The 21,117-nt window shown below is 47.6% G+C and overlaps 1 long non-coding RNA gene across 1 annotated transcript in view; it reads left to right on the top strand.

The window, feature by feature from the left end:
* The first annotated feature begins 1,099 nt into the window (after positions 1–1,099).
* The window catches only part of LOC108505384, a 170,465-nt gene continuing 150,447 nt past the window's right edge, over positions 1,100–21,117 (top strand). Inside the window, exon 1 of the long non-coding RNA XR_001877487.1 lies at positions 1,100–1,218. This is a non-coding gene — a long non-coding RNA (uncharacterized LOC108505384). The remainder of the gene's footprint in view (positions 1,219–21,117) is intronic.

Raw genomic sequence — 21,117 nt, 5'->3', positions numbered from 1 at the left:
AGCTCATAGTCCAAGTGTGGTCAGTGGCAGAGATTCTTAGATAGCTCTGCAGTGCAATTCATTTTTGTTGGCGTTACTGCTTTCCTGGTGACATCCTCACCTGTTCTAAATAGACCCTAGGTGATCATTTTTCAGACCTTAGTCTTGTTTAGGATTTCTTTCACCTCTTAAACTCCTTAAACAACCACATCTCACACGCCTGCTCTGATATACTTTGCCCTGTCTCTTCTTTTCCCCTCCTCCTGGCACTAGCAGCAACATGTAAAATAATGTTAATAATGATGATGATAAATAAGCAATTAAGTATTCACTCATTAAGTAATTATTGATTCTAGCTTGTGATTTTTCAAAATTAGGGTGAGCTAAAAGTGCACATGAACAGAAGCTCAGCTGACTGACTCAGTGAAATGCAGTTCCTTGTTTGTTTGATCCCCACAGCTTCATTCACTTACCAAATTTATACTGCTGGAAATATTTGTTTACATATGGGATCATTTGATGTTGTTATTTACTGAAGTGCAGCATCTGTTTTGAACTAATTTTACATTGCTATGACTGTCTTTTCTCCTTTCTCACAAAGGAGTAATTGTATGTGTGCATTTGGATCTGCACAGAGAGAAGGTTATGCTGATTTAACTTAGTTACAACAGTTAGTAAGTAGCACTTACATGAGTAGTAGAAGATTTGTGTGTGAAGCCTTGCAGAGCACTTCTCCTAATAACCCCAGTTTACATCTTTCAAAGATTAAATACCTTTTAAAAACAAATGGTCTTTGTGTTTGAAAAACTGGAAAAAGGGTTTCTTTTTAGCATCTTGATTCTATACCTGCCTGCGAGCCATCTCTATTATGAGGAAGGTTGACATGAACAGGAATTCTGCTGGTTTAGCCTATATTTTTCTGCAAAAAGATTCATATTTTTACCCAAGCCTTTCCCTGTGTACCTCTCAGTTGGCAGAGGTTGCTGCCCCTTCCTTCACTCTGTGTGTGACAAAGACTTGGAAAAACTAATGTTCTATGGACTGTACTAATCAGCATTTTAAGGTTCCAGTGATAGAATGTTCTTTCCACTGAAGCAGCAAATTTCTGTTCTTTCAGAGCTGTGGTTTTAAGAAGATGGAGGTGGCTCATCCTGCGTTAAAGAACAGGACAGGGGATTCCAAACCAAAACACGTGCCCAGTTCTGACCAGCGCCTCTGTGCTGCTCTGGAAGAGGATGGGTAAGTCCAAAAGCAATAAATATGCTTTTCATAGACTGAATGTTGCAAAGAAGGTGTATTAGGAACTTCTTTAAAAGGGATTTAGAAGGTAGAACCACGACATCACAGAAGACCCTGAGTTGGAAGGGACCCACAAGGACCATTGAAATCCACAGGTACAGGGCTAAGGAATTATTTTAACAGGTCACATCTCTGGCAGGAATGCCAGACCTGTTGCATCAGGTCATCAGTCACTCTTGAGCTACTGAAGGCAAGAAAAATGCTTTTATAAGGAAAATTTCTCTAGATTGTTTGCTGCAAACCTTCTACACAGTGTTCCTGAGCCGTGGTCATAGTCACTGCTATAGACTGGGGATGGTAAGAGCTGATTTGGGCTTCTGTCAGAAGGGTATTAAAAGGCTCCCTGTGCCACAAGGCATTGAGGATGAGAGCCTGGTTTGAGGGAGCTGTCCAGTACTAGCTGGAGAAGACAGACACTGTGCTGCTCTTCTCCCTGGATATTTTATTAAGTTCTTTCCCCCCTCTCTTTTACATTTTCCCCTAACACATTCTAGAAGAACTGCCAATGGCTAAAGGGCTGTTGGCTCTAAGAAATATTCAGAGAAAGTAAACTCATTGAGAAAAACAAAATGAAAAAACCCTCCCAGGCAAACTAAAGTGGAAATTTAATGAAGAGCATAGAAATGAACAGAAGGAGGGGGGAGCATCTAAGGGGAAAAATATCATTTAGCTGCCATCAGCCAAAATATAACAGCCTGTAAGGGCAAGTTGATTTTGTCCTCACTAAAGCCAGATGTTTCTGAACGTTGCACTTGCTTCAGGAAAAGAGATACTGGCAGCAGAAAAGCAAGATGTGACTGACTGGGTGAGCCAGTCGGGAAAAGGTTGCCATAGGATGTGGCTGATCCATGATCACATGGAGAGTGCAGACTGAGACTGCATGTCTGGCTCAGGGCAGTCTGCATGTCAGCCCTGAGCCACTGCTTTTGGTAATGCTGGGTTTGCAAATGGGGAAGGAGGATTCCTTTCCCTGCAGGAGTTTTGAGCAGTCCGTGTTTTGCAGGATTTCAGGCCACCTGAAGGTGTTGGTCCCTTGTGGTGTTGGATGTGTTAATCAGTGGAATTGTCTCTGGCTGAAGGGGGGTGCTAAGGCACAGACTTGCCCTGATTGTGGTGCTGGGGGGCCACAACTGCCCAGGGCACTCTTGGGCAACTTGGATGCACAGCCAGTTCTCAGAGAAGCATGGAATCTTAACCCTGCTCCTCTTCTAGGAATGGGCTGTGGAGGGGATGGGAATTAGTTGTGAGGGGGAAAAAGCAGGAGCTTGGTATTAGGAGGGGATGAGGGGGGTCTGTGCTGAACCACATTTCACTGCTTCGAAAAAAAGGTGGATTCTCATCTGATGTAGCCCAGCTCCAGTCAGGAGTGAAGCAGCTGAAGTTGATGTCAGGGTTGAATCAAAATCAAGCCTGAAGGGAGCAATATCATTCCCACGTTGTTTTTCTGCTCTGTTTTTAGTCCTGTTGCACCTCATTGTGACCAAAGATGTGGAAAGCTCCACTGTAAGTGGGTTTAAGAATGGATCAGTTTGCCATTTGAAGGGAGAAACCCACTGCTTTGTGGTTGCAGTGCTGTATCTACACTGCAGTGCTGTCAGTACAGCTGTGGAGCTGTTCCTGAGGCAGCTGTTAACAAGCTTTGGTACTGTTTGTGCTGCCAGAACCATAATATAATCCTTATAGGCCTGCAGCTTCATCCTCTCCAAAAATATTACAGACTCTGCCTCTCCCTCTTGCCATACTGCAAGGAGCACTGCTGCTCACTCCCTTAAAACCACCTCAGCCACGTGTAATCAACCTATTCATCCTCTGGACTGAAAAGTGTGGATATTTTCTTTAGTTTTAGATTTGATTTTTTCAAAACTCTGAAAACCCGATCAAACAGATCCTGCAACTCCTGAACCCATCCTGCTTTTGCCATTCCCCATTTGAAATCCGAATTGTTTGTGTGGGTCAGAGGGATAAAAATGAGGAGAGAGACACACTCAGGCAGCACAGATCTGTGTAGCTCCCCTGCTGCTGCCAGCCCAGGTGACTCAGACCAGTGGAAGAGCTGGCTGAGGGCAGTTCCACACTAATAGGGAAGAGAGAACTCGAGGGGTTAAAGGCAAGAGCATCCCTTTTATAATTAGGACAGATCAGAAGTGGAGCAAAATGTTCTTGCAGCTGAATCAGCTGCCCTCTAACCAGCCTGGAGTCTGGAGCTGGGGCCTGATGGACACTTGTACAGAATGCAATTTAATCTGTAATGGCTGAGGAGGACTCCTCAAAGTCTGCGGCAAATGGCAATTATTGTCCCTTTTTGTCACATCCCCCCCAACCAAAACAAAAAAAAGAGGAAAATTAATGAAAATAACAACAGGGAAGCATCCTAACTAGCATGCCCTGCCTCCCCCTTTCTCTTTAAAAATCCTCTGCAATGTAGTGCCTGAAATGAGCTGCCCAGTATAATAAAATCTCTGGAGCACCAATGTGAAAGCAGAATTCCTCCCCCACACACATGCACACACCCCCTTCTCCCTAATGAGCAGGGAGACGCCAGCTCGGGGGCTGCAGCCAGTGTTAAATTAGCAGAGAAGGCCATCGAAGTGGGCTGACTCCAGCCTAAACTGCCTTAAGTGTCTGTTTATTAAATCACACCAGCGCTTAGAGTCTGCCCTGCTGCCACATCAGAGCTGTCTGCACACAGACAAACCCTGGGCAGTCCCGGGGGATCCTGGGCCAACTGGATCCTGGTGGTAATAAAGGCAGGGAGAGGGAGGAGGGAGCAGCCCCTCACCAACAGCCCCTCGTTAGGCTCCATCGGGTGTCATTCTTCAAGAGCAGGAAAACCTCTATTTAGGGTCTCTGTTTGCATTTCTAACATTGGTACCTGGACCTCTTGAAGCTGTGAAGTTGTCTTCCTCTCTCCTTGGTGCACAACAAGTCATGGCAGGCCTTTGCTTGCTAAACTGGTGTGTGTGAGCCTTGGAGAGCAGCTTCCCTGGGCCAGCTCCTACTGGGAAGTGTGGCCTGCAGTTTAAACTCTGTTGAGCTGCAGTGTGAGCAGGTTGGCAATGCCTCACGATTTTCTATCAGAATTCCCTGGTGTCAGTCTACCTAAGGCTTTGGAAATAGAAAAATCCACTGTTCAAGCCTCAAACCATCATATTAAGGCAGGGGAAAAAATCAAAATGCTTCTGTATCTTTGCACGGTGGGAGGTGCAGTGAGGGTTTGATTCTGGAGGGGATTTCTACATTGACTGCAAAACACTAATATTGCATATTCTGCAATTAGGGCAGGCAGGAGAGAGATATCCCAGCTGTAAACCCTGTTCTGTCAATCAGGAGACATCACCACTATAGCTGCTACTTCTGAAACAAGTTGCTCACCAACAGCTCTACTGCTGTCCCTTCTTTCTCAAGGAATAGTTTTTAAATACAATTGGAACCAGAGCTGCTGGTTTATGACCCCTACTGCTTATTTTCCCCATGGGTCTGTCTTGCTCTCTACCCTACACTTCCAAGGCAAGTCTTCTTTCTGCAAATATCCATGGAGAGGAGTCTTGGGGAGAAGTGGGATAACCTTTCCATCCCATAAGGAAGCCTAGAATGAAGTTTTGGAAAAGTGTCTGAAACAGTCCAAGTTTGTTCTTGTGAATTCCATGGGTTAGCTGAACAGCTCTTAAATTTGCCATCCTTCCACTTAGCCCTGATCTTTCTCTGCAGTAAGATTTTTAACCTTCAAACAAGTTTTCCCCCGCGTGTTGTCAGGTCAGGAAGCTGGGTGTACAACACGCAGCTCCAGTTGTGTTTATTTTAACAAACTGGCGATACTTCCATGCCTCTGTCCCCTGCTCAGCCTGCAGGTTTATGTCTTCCATGAGGGGTTTTTGCTGCTCCTAGGCTTCCATTGTGCAGCCCAGATGGCCATCCTGTGAAAGCAGGTTAGGAGTCGTGGTCAAGCATCCTTCTGTGAGGTGGCCCGTTGACACTGGAGAAGAGCAGCGGTTGTTGAGCTAATTTGTATGAGGAAGGAGCCATGTAAAGTTTAATATGAAGTGGTTGGTTTAGCTGGCAGAAAGGGAGAGGTGGGCTGTTTTCCATTTCCCTTCAAAATGTCAAACACTAATAGTCTCTTCCGCTCATCCCGAGATTGCCAAATAATTGACTCCCGCCTACAGCAAAAACCTCCCCGATCCACAGGGCAGGAAGCTGATGACAGCAATTGCCTGAACGTGTCCAAATTAGCCAACCCCTTGCAACCCCAGCAGGGTCAGCAGTGGCAGCCCAGAGGTCGTGGGGCAGCAGGAGATGGAGGCTGAAGATTGCCCTGCTTCCTCTGCCCTCTCATGCCTCCAGGACATAGCAAGGACATGAGGGATTCCCAGCCGGAGCAGCCGGCACCTGAACTGCATGTCCAACAGAGAGGTGTTTATTCAGAAGATCTGCTCTGAGTTAGCCAAAACAGGGCTTTGGGGGAGAGCAGGGGAAGTGCCTGGCCCTGGAAGAGGCAGCAGAGCACATGTGTGTGTGGGGTGACCCGGTGTCACACAGCCCCTGCCGTGTTTTCTCCAGGGTTTCCTTGCTTTGCTGCACGGGACTGACCTGTTTACAACTCGCTGGGGTCCGGCCCAGTGCTGGATTGTTTTTTCTGTGCCTTCATTTGCTCTTCTGCAGCTGTGCAAGCGACTGCAGGAAAACTTAGGGACACACAGGCCTGGGGCTGGGAGAGGAGCCAGGGAAGGGTGTCCACCAAGCTGTTCCTGAGTTGGGAGCCTCATCAACACATCCAGTGAGGTGTGCTGGGTTGTTTGCTTTTATAGAGTGATGGAAATAAAGCAGCAAAGAACCTCTGGCCCCGTTCCCCTCTCTTCTGTCTTTGAAAGGACTGCAGTGTGCCTGTGACTTCCTGAAAGCACCTCAAGCATCCCAGTGTTGTGGCCTTTTCATAAGATTATTTTAGGACTCGGAGAGAGGACAGAGGGAGAAAGAGGGAAGCATTGTCTCAGAGCTGCCAAGCAATGCCTCTGTTGTTACAGGCAGGATGAGAAAGTTTTAAGAGCGGGCTCTTTGTGTGCTAGGCTGTATTCCTGTGTGTGTTTCCTTCCCAAAGCCGAGGAGCTGGGGCTGGGGAGCCTGCCCTGACAGCTCCCTGAGTGTGCTGCTGCAGGTCAGGACCTCTGCCCAGGGAGGGAGCACTGCCCGTGGGCCTCCCACGTCTGCGCACGGAAAGCCTGGCTGGGCGCTCTGTCACACTCTGACAAAGGTCACTCTTACATCCCGTCTTCTGAAAGGTCACAGCATGACCCCAGGTGCAGGAGAAGAGGAGGAGGGAGAAGGCAGCTTTCTTCCTTATTTTTATTTGTCTTTAATTCGTTACTTCTGCCTGAAAAGATATACTTTGCCTTTGCTCTTGTGCTGCCCCCTCTCTCGACCCACACTGGCACCTTCTCTTCCTAAATGCTACTGCATAAGCCTTCCCTTTAGAGGTTTCACTGGCTGGGTACTGGATTTTCTCCTCTTTCTCCACTCTGTTCTCTCTGCAGAGCTGTAGCTGTTACCCCTCAATGAATAAGCAAACACTTCCAACCTTGCTGTGCCCTCCAGATTTAAAACTGAGCAGTTTGTCACCACAGCTTGTGTAAGATGCACACAAACTACTCACTACACAGGTAGTTTTTCCCCCAAGGGCTGGGAAGGGGGGAAAGTAACAATCCTTTTGTGACTTATCCTGCTGTATTGTGATAAATGGATACATCTCCTGACGGAAAAACTCCCTTCCCTTGCTCCTTTCTGTCAGTGAGACAGGGAGGGGGGGTGAGGGCCAGATCCTCAGGTGTCACACCCTGTAATGCAGAGTTGTTTCCCAAACTTGGATTTACTGAACCAGCCAGAGGATGACAATAATTTGCTTTTCTTGACTTAAAGAAGGCCCAGTGCTCAACGAGACATTTATGTTCAACCACCCATATGGCTTCAATTCAGAACTGATGTCTTTCACTGCTGGATCATCCTCCCAGTGTGAAGTTTTTTCTTGTCACAGAAATTGCAGCAGCAATAGAATTATTTTCTGCATTTCAGGTGCTGTTGGCAGGGATAAATACAGGAGGTTTCTCTGTCTGCTCATTTTAATAGTTCTTTTCCTAAGGACTGGACTGTGTCCCCAAAGACAGAGGTGCTGGACGTGATTCCCTGTGAGGGTGGTGGAAACATGGGAGATGAAGTTTTAGAGACACAGCTGACTTTTGTGAGGGTGATAACTTGATACAAGTCATTTGCAGCATTCACTCTCCACACAGATTTTCCTTAAGATGTTTAAGTAGAGATATAAAGAGTTAGAAACACGGAAGAGTCACTTTTCAGAGAACTGACTGTAACTATTGTATAGGAGACAGCCTGTCCCTGGCTGGTCTTTGGAAAACAGATAACCAAGTTTTCACTTTGCAATCAAATGTAGTCGTGTACATCTATCTTAGATACCTGCAAGGGCTCTTACTGCTCACATAGTTGGGTCATGTCTCACAGTATGTTTTTTAGGACTGTTCCTTTAATAGAGGTACTTGCTGTGAGCCCAAAATAAATAAGTAGCCAAAGACTGTCTTACTTTCAGTAGTGTAAATACCTTAAAAAAATCCACATCTAATTCCCAGGATCTCAGAGGAGATTCATGCAGCTTGCAGACTGCCCACCAGGCCAGTCTACCTGTTCCTGACCTTTAACTAACCAGATCAATAGAATTCTTGTATATTGGCCGGACCACAGAAAAGTCAAAATCTGTGGAGAAGCAGTGAGTTGTATAAGGTCAAAAACCAGGTCATGGTCGAGCTGAGAATGCTGATGAACTGGGCTACCTGTTGAGGAAAGAAAGGAGGAAACAGCCAAGATGAAGAGTACCCAAAGGTGGTTTTCCAGGTTCCCAGTCAGAAAGGAGACTGTTCCACTAATTGGGTCTTAAAAGGTCTTTTCTATTCTGTTTAAATTCTTATAATATGCCCCTCACCAAGATGTGAGAGTGTCTGTCTAAGGATGTCTCTCTTTTCATCCTTTTCAGCTGTGTTTGTTTTCCTCTCTCCCCTTACCCATTCTTTGCAAGTTCATGAAGAGCATTCAGACCCCACGAGGGGGTCTCTACAGATCCCCTAAGAAGATTAAGCTCTCTGAATATTTCATGCCCCTGATTGACAGTTCTTGAGGACCTCTTGTAAGCCTGGCGCCCGTATTCTTGTTCAAAAAAAAAAGAGAGAGGGAGAGGGAGACGAGAAAATCACATCCACAGAAAAAAAATTGATCCTATGGGCCCGACCTCTGCTGACAGAAGGCACTTCACGGAGGCAGCTCCTCCCGGACATCTCCCCCTCCTTCCCCTCCCCACCAGTGAAATAAAAGGAAAGTAATGGGATTTTAAGAGGCAAGGAGCAGCCAGAGGAGGAGGTGGCTGTGCCCCCTCCGCCGTGATTTGGCTCATGGCCCCTCAAGAGCCATTGTGCCTCGGTCCCTGACTCATTCTGCGCCGTGCCTGCCCTTCCCTAACGAGCTGGCCCTCATTAGGGCTGAGCTGGGAGCCAGCCCTGCGCTCTCCGTTCCGCCCCATTAAGGGTTTGCCCCTGGTTGACAGCGGGGAAAGGGAGCCGGCGACCTGTAAATCCTCATCAGGCTGTTCAGAGCCTCCCTTCCCCCTTAATCACCCCGGAATAGGCAGCTGAGAAGTTTCTCCTTTATTTAGAGAGGCAGGGCCGAGGAGATCCACTCACGGGCTGGGTTTAGGAGACATTCCTTGGTGGAAACAGGAGGGTGAGGATGAGGGGGAGAAAGGCAGGAACAAGCAGCTTCAAGCCCTTCTTGCAGCTGGAGCACAGGGAGATCATTTGCTGCTGTGTTTGCTGCAGATACCAGTGTCACACTGCAATGTCCCATGTGCTTCTGAGCTGGTGCTGGGGCAGTAAGTGGGGTGCACAGAGTCTGTTCTTGTAGCCAGGTGACATTTGGTGTGGGAGCTGTTAAACTTACCTGAGAATGGTAAATCTCACTAGGGATAGTAGCTGTAACTACAGAAACACTGACTGAAAGGCCCCCATGCAGCCAACTGCTGTCTGTTGGCTCCAGAGGGTCACTTGGGGTTCTCAGGATCTGCCTCTCCTGGATCACCCGCTTCCGGGGCTTGTTTGAGATATAGGTGTAGATTTCTTGGTGTGGCTTATCCAAACTTGGGCTCATAGGCCTTTTCTTCAGCTCATTTTTGGACCAAAGAGGAGCAATTTAGAGGAAGATGCTGCCAGGGCACGTTGCAGTTCTGCCAACAAGCGTGTGACAGGAGAGGGAGGAGAGGGAGCTCAGCCCTTCTCATTTTGAAAGAGCTGGGAACAGCCATGGTTTTGACTTCCCCTGCTTTCTGAGAGTAAATTAAGGTCATAATTCAGAGCTTTGTTTGGAGCTGCTCCTGAGGCAGAACAGGCTGGGTAGGGGAGGAGTGAGAGAGCCATGTCAGTACTGAACACAGTTCCCCACAGTGCTTGGTGAGAGCAACATCTTTTCACGGCTTCAGCACATCTGCACCTCTCAGAGTGAGGGCTCCTTGCCTTCTTTGAACTCTGCAGTGGTTGTGGTTATTGCTCTCTTACTCCAGATTGAAAATTTATTTCAGTGATGTTGTTTACAAGATGTTTTTGAGCCCAGAGCATGCAGAGGGAAGAACATACCCACTGCTCTGAAACAGGGATCTGTTGGCTGTTACTGTGAAGGAAACCATTAATCTATGGGAACACTGACTTTGTCCAAGATCCCTGTTTTACTTATCCCTTGATGGGCTTGTAGAAGTCCAGAACTAACCAAAGAGCAGGGAGCATCAGTCATCTCAGATCACTGACAGGTTTAGTCAAACAGACAGGACCTGCCTAAACACCTTACAGGATTTTACCCAGGCATTTCAGGCAGGGAGCAGTCGAGTTTAGGCCACAGCAAGTCAACCTTCTGCTTTACTCCTTGTAGTGCAAGGATGGCTAGTGAGGAATCCCTGAAGTCCTGCATTCCCCATGGTGTTCACTCATCAAGAAGGGCAGATGCTCACGTGGGAGTACATGAACTTGATGGTCCCGACAGTGTTGGTTCTGGACTCACATTATTTAGGATGGTTGGAGGGAAGGACAGAAAAAGGAAAGCAGACAAGTTAGAGGCCTCTGTGCAGAAACTGGCACAGCTTCCTGTTGGGAAGTTCATGGGAGTCATCCCTGGTGCTGGGGGTACTCCCCAAACGTGGTGCAAAGGGATTATGGCCCTGCAGGTCGATGGAATGGTCATTGCTGAGGGATGAGGAGACTCGCCCAACCTTTGCAGTACTCTAATCTTTGCCATGCTCAAGACCCCAGAGTTGTTGGACTCAGCTTAAAGTTTGCTCACAGATGTCAGACTTGCCTTCTCAGCCTGGCTGATCTGCAGCCTAACACAGATCTCTGTTAAACCTGAACATCCTTTGAGGGGAGGTTCAGTGTTTCTGTGTGAGGTACAGCTGGGCCCTCCAGTTGCACTTGGGACCATGTGAGAAGGGGACTCTTTGAGATGCATGTAGGATGCTACGTGTCAGAAGCATAGACAATTTTATAAAGCATCTGTTGAGCCAGCAAGTTATCCAGTAAGATAACCTTTTTAAAGTCAAGTATTATTTTTAACAACTGACCGATGTCCTGTTTCTTTGCAGTACCACCTTGGTGGAATGCCAGTGCCATTCCTCAGTAGCACTTATCCTGCCAGTGTTCTCTGGATGGGGTGTGCAGCTGATCTTGCAGCTCATTATTTTGGTTTGGGGGCAAAAGCAGAGCACCTGGGTGTTGATAACCATCACAGAAAAGATTTGTATGCAAACAGAATCAAAGGAGGTGTAAGCTCTTGATTAGTCTCTCGCCACTGGTATTAAACTTTATAAAGGCTCGATTGTTAGGGCACAGTCTTGTCACCCTCAGTCTAGTCCTTGTCATTTGTCACTCCTGGCACTGCCAGGTGGAGTTCAGGGTCCCACCCTGTGCCCTGCCTGTGTGCTGGGAATGCTGGGCAGACAGCAAACTGTTCCAGGACTGTGCCAGGGGCTTGGAGGAACTTAATCCTCTCCCACTGAAATGAAATGATGGGACATGGACTAGACTTTAATCTTCACTGTACCACTGATATGAAGTAAAAAAAACTAGGCAGACTTCCTGGTCAGGAAGAATGAATCCTAGGTCTGGGAACTTTTTTCATAAGTTTTGAAAGAGGAAGAACCATACCCACAGTTTTCCTGTAGTGGGTACAATCTCTACAGACAAACCCCTAGATCTGAGGTCAGGTTTAATCCAGGTCTGCAGTACAAGGATTTTCTGTCTGGTTCCTTAAAAGCCCTTCCTCTACTCAGCTGCTTTGTCAGGCTGAGCAGAGCAGCTGAGAATGACAGAGCCTGGAGACAAAGCTGCCCCTGAGTCATTCCCAGCTCTGACATGGTTTGCCCAGTCTCTCTCATGGACACAGAGAAGGAGCTTTTCAAAAGTGACTGAATGCCTACCATCCTCTCATCACTCCTCTTTCAATTCCAGATGAGCACCAAATAAAGCAGGGGAGGCTGAAGGTCATTTTCTTGATGGCAATCTACTGGCAGATTTGTGCTTCTCATCAACCACACTATTTCATCTGTAAAAAGAGATATTTTCTGTTGTTGGAAGGAGTCTGCTCTCGTTTGGGACTGACGGGGTGTATTCAATGCCCAGCTTTCAGGTATCTCCCTGCATTGATAAGAGTAGGAGGCTCTTCACATGTGCTGTTCTCCTGCTCTGAGTGCTCTGGAGAAGCCTGTTTGCCTCCCTCTTCTGTCTGCACAGAGACTTGAGGGAGAAATCCTTTCCTTGACTTAGATAACTGGGGTATAAATAAGCAGGCAGTGAAAACATCCCTCAGTTCTACAAACTCCTTTGCTTCAGGAGGACTCCAAAGGTCCTCATGTGCTGGGGTGCTACAATGGTCAGGAAAGTTCTGTGTCTTTTTCCAGGAGCAATTTCTACCTCTTATATTAAGCACAGTGCTATATACAGCTTATTGATAATATCACATTTTTCTGGTCTGGTCTTTGCACAAAAAAATATTTACAAAGACCTGCCTCATCTTCTGTTTCTGGACACCTGATATGGTTCAACATATTGCTCTGCACAGCATCCCGAGCTCCCTACAGGATTGGGGAATAATACAGGTTGGAAGGGACTTTTGGAGGTCATATATCCAAGCACTGCTCAGAGAAGAGGGGAACAGCACTTCAGAATCCTGCTATCTACCCATACAACTCTCTCTTCCCATCAGGGTTTCCAGGAGTCAGAATTGCTGCATCCTGCCAGCCCTCCCTGCTGGAGGGGGTTTCTGAACTGAATGTGGCCAAAGGAGGCTGTGTGACCTCTGTGGGTCAGAGCTGGGCTGGGTTTGCTGGGGGGGGGGGTTCAAAATTCAAATTCATGTCACCCATCCAAGTGGAAAACTGCACAAAGCCGTAGTGCTGTGTGTGTTTAAAAAGGATTATCACAGTAACAGAAAACTAAGGGTTTTCATAAGGTAATGGAAAATCTAGGTTCCCTTTTGGAATGCTTATCCAGGTTCAAAACCAGGGTGGAATTTGTACTTGTTTTTTAGGGTTCTGGAATTTCTGGATAACTTTTTCCATTTTAATTTGTGGCTGGGAATAGAACCAGAAAGACCAAGATACCTCACAATTTATTCAAGCTTTTGGAGTTGTGAGCAGAAGTAAAAATGTCCTAGAAATCTCACACAGGCTCCCAATTTCCTCAAAGGTCTGGAGGCCAGTTTGGCAGAGTTGGGAAGCTGCAAAGAGATGTGTGTGAGTGGGGCCCTGTAAAGGCAGGATCAGGGTCTTCAGTGCTTTTTCCCCATCAGGTTGCACTTGTTGTTCCACGGGGTCCAAGCAGGTTGGGAGAATCACTGCCTTCACTTTCCCTCACACAAGAGATTTTTCACTGAATGTTGTCACAGGTTTTTGAGAAAGTGAAGATATCACCAGAGAGAAACACTGGCCATTTCATCCAAAGCTGAGTTTTTTCTATAAGGAAAGGGATCACAATTATGTTTGCAGAGGCTGCATTTTGCCTTGAATAAGCTGGCTAAAATCTGGAGCTGAAATCCATAGACATCTTCTTTTGGGCAGAGAGAGAGATTCTTCTTAAATCTATTTTGCCAGTAGCGAGAGCTGTACATGTGCTGTGACCCAACGTGCTGCCCAGTGGAGGTGTTTGGAAGCACGTGGGGAGGAAGGAGTTAAGGATTCTGCTCCGTGAGCCATCCACAGCAGGGAATGACCCAGTTTAAAAGGGTTAACAGTATTTGGTTTTTCAGAACTATTTGTTATATCAAGTTAGTGCAGCAGAGGTCACACAGGTCACTGTGCCTCCCCCTTCCCTTTCCATCCCCAGCCCCTGCTCCGCTCCTTGTTTCTCCTCTAATCTGATGACCTCAGACACAGCTCTTTCCTTATGATGTTCTTGACAGCATCTTCAGACAATGTGCAGCTCGACGCCAGTTGTCTTTCCCCTTTTCTCCTGTCCCTCAGGAGAAAACCTGGGATGCTAAAAGGCACTTTGTGCAGTGGGGAAAAAGCCTCAGCAATTTGTTCTGTGGTTTTTGGACAAGAGCAGCTCAGAAAACAGTTCTCCCTGTATGTGCCCTGTACGCATGGCTGTCTTTCCTCCCCGTGTGTGTATTTGTCTCTTTCTGCTTTGCTTTTTGTTTTTTTGTTTGATGGTTTGGTTTGGGTGTTTTGTTGTTTATTTTGGGTGTGAGTGTGATTAAATCCTCATTTATTTGTTGTACCTTCTGGTCTCTTCCATCACCATTGCTGAGTGTATCTTGCTGAACTTCTGAGCAGATGCTTTTTTGGGAGTACACCTTAACACGTTACTATGTTTGCAAATGGGAATGGGAAGGTTTGGCTGGAATTTGCCCATGGGTTTAGTAACCAAATGAGGTCAGATTTGCCATTGTAACTGTGAGAGTTGAGTACAGAAAACCTTGCTGAGAGGGTTCCCCTCTGTCACCTTCTGCCAACTCCAACTGAAGCTTGTCTTGGATTTTGGTCGGTGTATTTTTATGGCCTATTTTCAAAGGTACTGAAGGTCCACTGAAAAGGAGAACCTCAGGTGCTTGGTGTCCTTTGAAAATCAGACTAGAATCAGGTGATAACCATTATACTTCTATATTTTTTCATCTTACCAGCATCACTGTGTTAACTTTGTCATACCATCCATGAGGAATAGGATATAAAACACCCTATCTGATATGAAACAGGGAAAAGTCTCATTTTCCTGCTTCCTCAGCTGCTTGTTGCTGTTTCTCATTTTCCTCCACCTGTGCCCTCCATCCAATCAGCTGATTTTTTTAAAGAATTTTTAAAAGAATGTTCCTTGCTTCTTATTTTATTCTCTTGCTCGATATGCAGCCAGAGCTCGAGGAGTTCCACGTGCTCTTGGGGGTCAGCTCAGTAAGGGTGGAATGGACTGTTTTTCTTCCTCTGCTATGGTTGGACTGGTCTCTGAGGAATGTGCTTTGCTTTCCTTAGGATGGGGGTACTCTAGTCCTGGATGTCCTTAATCTCCTGAGGGAAGTGAATGGCCACCAACAAGCAACTGCTGGTGATGGAAGAGCTGTTCCTTGCAGCCTTCCCAGAGCTGGGGAGCTGCCAGACCTCAGTGTTTCTAACAGATCTGAGGGATCAGTGAGAAAAAATGCCTGTGCATGTTTGCTTGAATTGAAAAGCAAATTGCAACTCAAGCGTGCGTGTGTGGCTTGCCTCTGCTTTGTGGTCATGTTCAAGTACATAAGGGCTATTAGTGTGAATGTTAATTAGAAAGCAAAGTTTAAGGCTGTGTCTTCTCTTAGAACTTTTTTGTACTACAGAAAGCAATCCAAGATTTTTAGTTCAGTCACCACAAATTGATGTATCTGGAGAGCAGACTATATTCAAAGTTTCATGTAACTGGCAAAAGCAAGGTTCAGTTAATACATTTTATTGTCAGCTTTTCCAATTCACAACTTGCCTCTCTGTTGACATCACAAAGTCCCTTTCCCAGTGGCACGAGCAGTGACACTGGTGTAGCAATGGAAATGGTTATTTTGAGTTGCATTGCTTTGCTGGAGGAGCCATAAAAAATGTTGGCTAATGACCTTCTTCAGCTGAGCAACTGCTGAACCTATTGGAAGAAAACGTGCTGAAGTTTCACCTTTTCTAACCTTGGGTGGAACATTCCTGATGTTTCCATTACCCAGGATAGTGCAGCTCTCGAAGCCAGTAACTCTTATGTTTCAGAGCTTTGATCTAGATTCTCTGGGAGGGTTCCAAATCTTTGCTCCAGCACCCGCCCAGGTGCTTCAGGATTTCTAGAGAGTCATGGAGTTGCTGTGTCATTTATTATGCAGTTCTCTCTGCATCTCACCATTGGCCTCAGGACCACGGGTTTTTGGAAGCACAAATGTGATGGAGAAAAGGAGTATCTGGAGGCATGAAACACTTTCAAGTGTTGTGGGTTTTTCTGTTGTTTTGTTGGAGTTTTGTCCTTAAAGGAAAAGGCAGGACCCTCGCCTGTCATTGCAGCATTTGTCTTACCCCCCAAGCCATCCAGGCTGAAGGACACTATTGTAACAGGGACATTCCAAGTAAGGAAGATGTCCAGTTTGTGCAGCGGGGGTGGGAGAGCATCAAAACAGGAATGGGAATTGGCAGCAGGAGCTCGGAAAGGCCAGAAGTTTCCAGCTCCGAAAGACAGTGGGAGAGGAAGTCAGTGAGTGCAAAAGGATTCCCTCTCTCCCCACCTCTCAGCCCCCACCCTCTGTCCTTCCTCCACACCCCACCCGGGGAGATGGGAGAAGAAACTTGGCAAGCCATCTTGTCGCCAATCAATCTGTGGTGTAACAATTAGCACTTAAGCAGCACTCACGCTAAACACAGGCTCAGAAAACACTTAAAAAGGAAAAGAAAAAAAACACACACACACCAAAAACCCAACAAACCAACAAACCCCAAACCCCAACACAACAACAAGAGGGGAAAGCTGGAACAGATCAATGCCACGCCAACCAGGAGGCACCTAATACCCCATTATTGACGGGGGCGCTCAGCAATTAGGCAGCCCCACCGCAGGAACGCACCCCCCCGCTGCCCAGCGCGTCCCCCCAGAGGTGTTTGATGACAGCTTCATTTGTTAGCGAGATCCCAATAGCTGCCGGCGCCGGCATCCTTTCCATTACGGGAGAGTGCGAGGGGAGCCGGGGCTGGGGCCGCTCCCCCCGCGCCCCCGGCCTGCGGTAACAGAATCCAGTAGACACGGAGTCTGTCTGTGCGCTGGCTAAATTGATTGTAATGGCTTTCTTAACGTGCTGAAAGAGCCGACTGTTTTCTCGCCTCTAAGAAAGGCTGGAGGAAGGAGGGAAGTGACTCCAGCGGCTGCGGCGCAGTGGATGAAAGTAAACTTTTGTTTAGTAAAGCCCGGCCGACTGCAGACTGTCTCTGGCCTTTCAGCCGGCTCTCAGCAACGCTGTGCTTCACAAGAAAGGAGAGGGGGCAGAAAACAAACTGGCAGCTTCCTGCCTTGGCTCTCGCTCCCACAATAACCCCGCTGGTCTGGCTGCACTTCCCAGAAGCTCGCTGGAAGCCTCTTAATGGCGTGGAGTCTGTTTGCAGAAGGTGCCTGTAGGATGAGGCTTTCCAGGGGAGTTTGGGCACGTGTAGGGTGGGGCGTGTGCGCTTTCAGATGCTCGGCTGGGCTGAGCCTTACCTCAGAAAGGTGTGCCGTGCTTAGGAGAAGCTAAGCCAAGCCTGGAGGGCTCTCTGCAGGGCCTCCTGCAGAGTGTCCAAACAGCATCTGCTATTGATAAACTGGTGTTTATCTGGAAGGCCAGGAGCCATCCTGGGACCTCCCAGGTGGAGAGATGTGTCCCCTGTCAGACTGTGTGTGCAGTTGGATCAAACCCTCCATCACTCACTCAGACCTGTTCGTCAGGGCAAACCCAGCAGGTGCCACTCGGGGGCTGGAGGTGCCCACTGAGCTGTTCTGAGGTGTGTGCAGCCTGTCCTGCTCCTCCTCACTGCACTGCTGCCTAGAGGAGCTGGGATCTGCCCAAGGAAAGCAGTGCTGGGAGCTGCCCAGAGTAGCCTGGCCACTTTTATCCTTGGAGCATTGTGTAGTAGCTGAGCAGCCTTTGGCAACAAAGTAAACCAGCTAACACACAGGTATTTAGGCTTTCCTGGGAAGCGGTGTATGTTGTCATAGCTCTGCTCAGGTGATGTGGGCCATCCCCACCCCAGCATGTGGGGCTGGGGGACCAGTCTCACTCCTCAGTTACTCATCACTAGAGATACGCTTTGGGTCCCTCTTCTCTTTCCATGGAATGACTCTCCTTGAGATACCACGGACCAGTAGATACCACAAAGGATGAGGAGGCCCAAACACCAGAAGTGCATTGTTAGGGCAGAGCAAAAGGGTCGAGGTTGGGTGCTGCAGTGGTGTCACTCAGGTTGCAGGTGGTCCCACACCTTCACACCCTTGCCCGGCTCAGAACTTGTATTTATTTTCAGTTCTTGTGAGTAGAGAAAGGGGCTGCAAAGTCCAACTGCTCGTGCTGCTGTAACCAGAAGCTGCTCTCTGCTTCTGACCAGGAGGCTTTAAGATGATGCCAGATGGGGCCACTAAAGCTGTGCAAACAATAGGGAGCACATAGGGGAGTCTGTTAATGGGTTTCTTTTGGAAGCATCAGCTGGAGCTGCTGAATGGGGCACATGACCTATTAAAAAAAGCCACTTGAGAAATCCGTATGACTGCTGAAACGATGGGATTTTTTTACCTTCCCTGCCTATGCCAAGCCACTAAGGGTCTGACATGCTGGATGCTCACACACTTGTGTTTGCAGCACTTGCCAATACACTTCATGGCTCGTGCTCTAAAGCTCTGAGACCCACGGGCTGGATGAAGTGTCCCAACCACATCGGGGAAGCCACATTTAAGGAGGTGGCTTCCACAGAAGTGTTGTGTGATTACCACTTCTGGGAAGGGGGAGCCTGCTGTTAGTGCAGATTCTTTCCATGGTCACAAACCAACATTTTACATGGGGAACAAGCAGCACAGTCAGAGTTGGCTGACAGAAGGCTGTGAGTGCAGAAGTTCCTCAGCCCTGAGTTCTGGGGAGGGTTATGTGCTCTGGGATTGTGGGATAGCCCGGCAAAGCTGTGGGTTTGAGCTCACATGAGGATCAGCTACTGATTCACTTTTTGAAGGGAAATGCCTCTACCTGCAGTGGCCAGAGTAAAAATGATGTGATGGAGAAGTGATGTTAAAACAGAAAATACAGATATGCTCCTTAGCAGAATCCAGGTCTTAAATTGCTCCAGACTGTGAAAGTATTTTCAGTTGATCTTTTTTCGAACAATGCTCCTATTTGCAGTTGATCTTTTTTGGAAAAATACTCCAACACCCTGGCTTGAGTCTGAGCACAGGGAGCTGATGACTCAGGGGAGGATCAATTCTGTGGTGGGCACTGTGTGCTACTTCACTGGATTGGGCTTGAAAGAGGAGAATTTCCTGAGAAAATGTCAAACACTAATTTCTCAATTGAGATTTGACTCACTCTGCTTGATACTTTACTATTTGTAGCACAGTCTTATGATTTTATGATGGGCAGGTCAGTCATCTTACAGTGCCATTCAAACAAGGTGGAAACTGCAGGAGAATGGTTGAATCTTCATTCCCATGAGGATGTAAGGCTTGTTCTCTTCAGGTGACCCTCTCCTGAATGCTGCTGTTGTATTTATATCATAGATGGTACAATAGAAAGGGGTTGATCTTGCTGTGATAAAGGAAATGAGAATAGAATCTGCCTTGGAGAACAGCTTTAGGAAAAGTGTGAGGTGAAAATTACATTTATGTGCATCTGTGCACAATACTGGAATAACCATGGGGAAAAGGGGAAAGAAAACACCAGCAAGAGCAGGGCTGTTCCATAGGGGAAAAGGAGATGGGAGCTGAGGGCAACCAAACAGGCAGGGACAGTGCCCTCAGTGAGCAGGGTGCAGTCCCACAGTACTGGGGCACTGATGGCAGGGTTGGTGACATCAACACCTTCCATTCCCAGCCTGATTTGCACAGAGAAAGGCAAGGGGTGAATCACGTCTGAGGTCCAGCCAGGAAGCCCAGCCAGTGAATCAGGATCAGCAAAGGACAGGCAGGACACAGGTATTTGTGTGTCACAGCTCAGGCAAGAGCTGGGGGCCTGGGCTTACCTGGAGCTGCAGGACCATGGAGTGGAGGTACCTGGACAGTGTTCCCAGGTGAGGCTGTCAGGGCTTGGAAGTTGGTGCCTGCATCTCTGCAGTGATGCCTCAGCCCACTTCTGCACAAACTGAGCTAAAGACCAGTTTGAAGTGGCAATGAGACACTCAACCAGTCTGCTGGAGACACAAAAGGGAGCGTGTGGTTTGAACTGGGAGCGTGTTTTGCCAAATTCTCAGGAATTCAGTGACAGGTCATTAAATTCAACTTGGAGACAAACTTGGAATATTTCACGTGGCAAAATCAAATCTCCCTTCAGAGTAGTGGTGCTTTGCATTGGCATGGCAGGCAGAAAATTTCACTGTGCCAGAATCTCCTGGAACATAGATTTGTCTCACTTCAAAGGTGTTTTCTGGAGTCTTTGTAAGCAGCAGAAAAGGAAACTTCCCATTTGTCATCATTTCTCCTTACTTTTGGTGTGTGGCTGTAGCCAAAGGAGGGAAGAAAATCTGGTCTAGTTCCTAAATCTCCGAAAGGGGGGATATGCCATCCTGCAAGTCCTTTGGGTTCTTTGCCTGGGAGCCTTTCCCATCTGACAGGAAACCTCTCCTGAAGGAAAATCAACTTGAAGTGTTTTCCCTCCCATTTGCCACCTTCCAACTTTGGTTGCTGAGAGGAGACGAGAAAGGCTTTTAACACCATCCAATGACCCAGCCCTAAGTACAGTCTCCTGGATTTGATCTAGCTGGGGAGACAGGAGGTCAGCTCCAGGGGCCAGGAAAAGTGAGAGAAACCATGTCACCAGGCTGCTCCCGCCGTGCCGGAGTGGTGAATGATGAGCGTGTGACACGGGAGAAGGAGCGAGGGTGCTCACCTGGAAAATGTTGTGGGGAGCCTGTCATGGGTGTTTAAGTGCTGACAAGATGTGTCTGAGATATCCTTGCAGTGCATTTAGGATAAGAGTAACCTTTCTCGTGGTTCCTGACTCGGAAGGGAAGTTGCTGCCCCGGTTCACGAAGGGGGAACGAGGAGCAGCTTGAGGGGGGACTGAAGTTCAGTGTGGAGCAGTGCTGCTTTCCTTGTGTAAGGACTGAAAGGGCAGGTGATGGTGCTTTAATCCTGCCATCATCCCTTAATCCATAGGTCTGATCCCCAATCAAGTGAAACCAGCAAAAACTCCCTTTGCCCAAACAGGTTTCGCAGCAGGCTCTGCTTCAGGAGCATCTCAGATCAGTAAATCCTTGGGTATCCAGTAGTCTCTTCTCTCTGAGTAAAATATCCATGGGATGAAGCAGCTGCCTTACCTGTGTGCCTTTCAGTGGTCAGGTGTATCCTGTGTTACCTCCAGGGATGTCACAGGTCAGGTTGGAGATGGCATTGGGCAAATCTGATGTCCTGCTGTGGTAGCTGCTGTGCCAACATGTGACAGAAAAACCAGACCAGCTCCAGGTTTTACAACGTAGAGCACAGGCTCTTCCAGGGGCTGTGGTGTTGTCTGTGGGGCAGTGAAGTCTCATCCAGACTAAACTGTTCTCTTTGTGGTTGTAGAAATGGTGCAGCAGTGGTGACATGAACACAGTGCAGAGCT

Source organism: Lepidothrix coronata, unplaced genomic scaffold (genome assembly GCF_001604755.1).
Source record: "Lepidothrix coronata isolate B3197 unplaced genomic scaffold, Lepidothrix_coronata-1.0 Scaffold189, whole genome shotgun sequence".
NCBI classification, from domain to species: Eukaryota; Metazoa; Chordata; class Aves; order Passeriformes; family Pipridae; genus Lepidothrix; species Lepidothrix coronata.
Note: the sequence above shows the minus strand (reverse complement) of the source record. Positions and strands in the feature narration are given on the sequence as shown.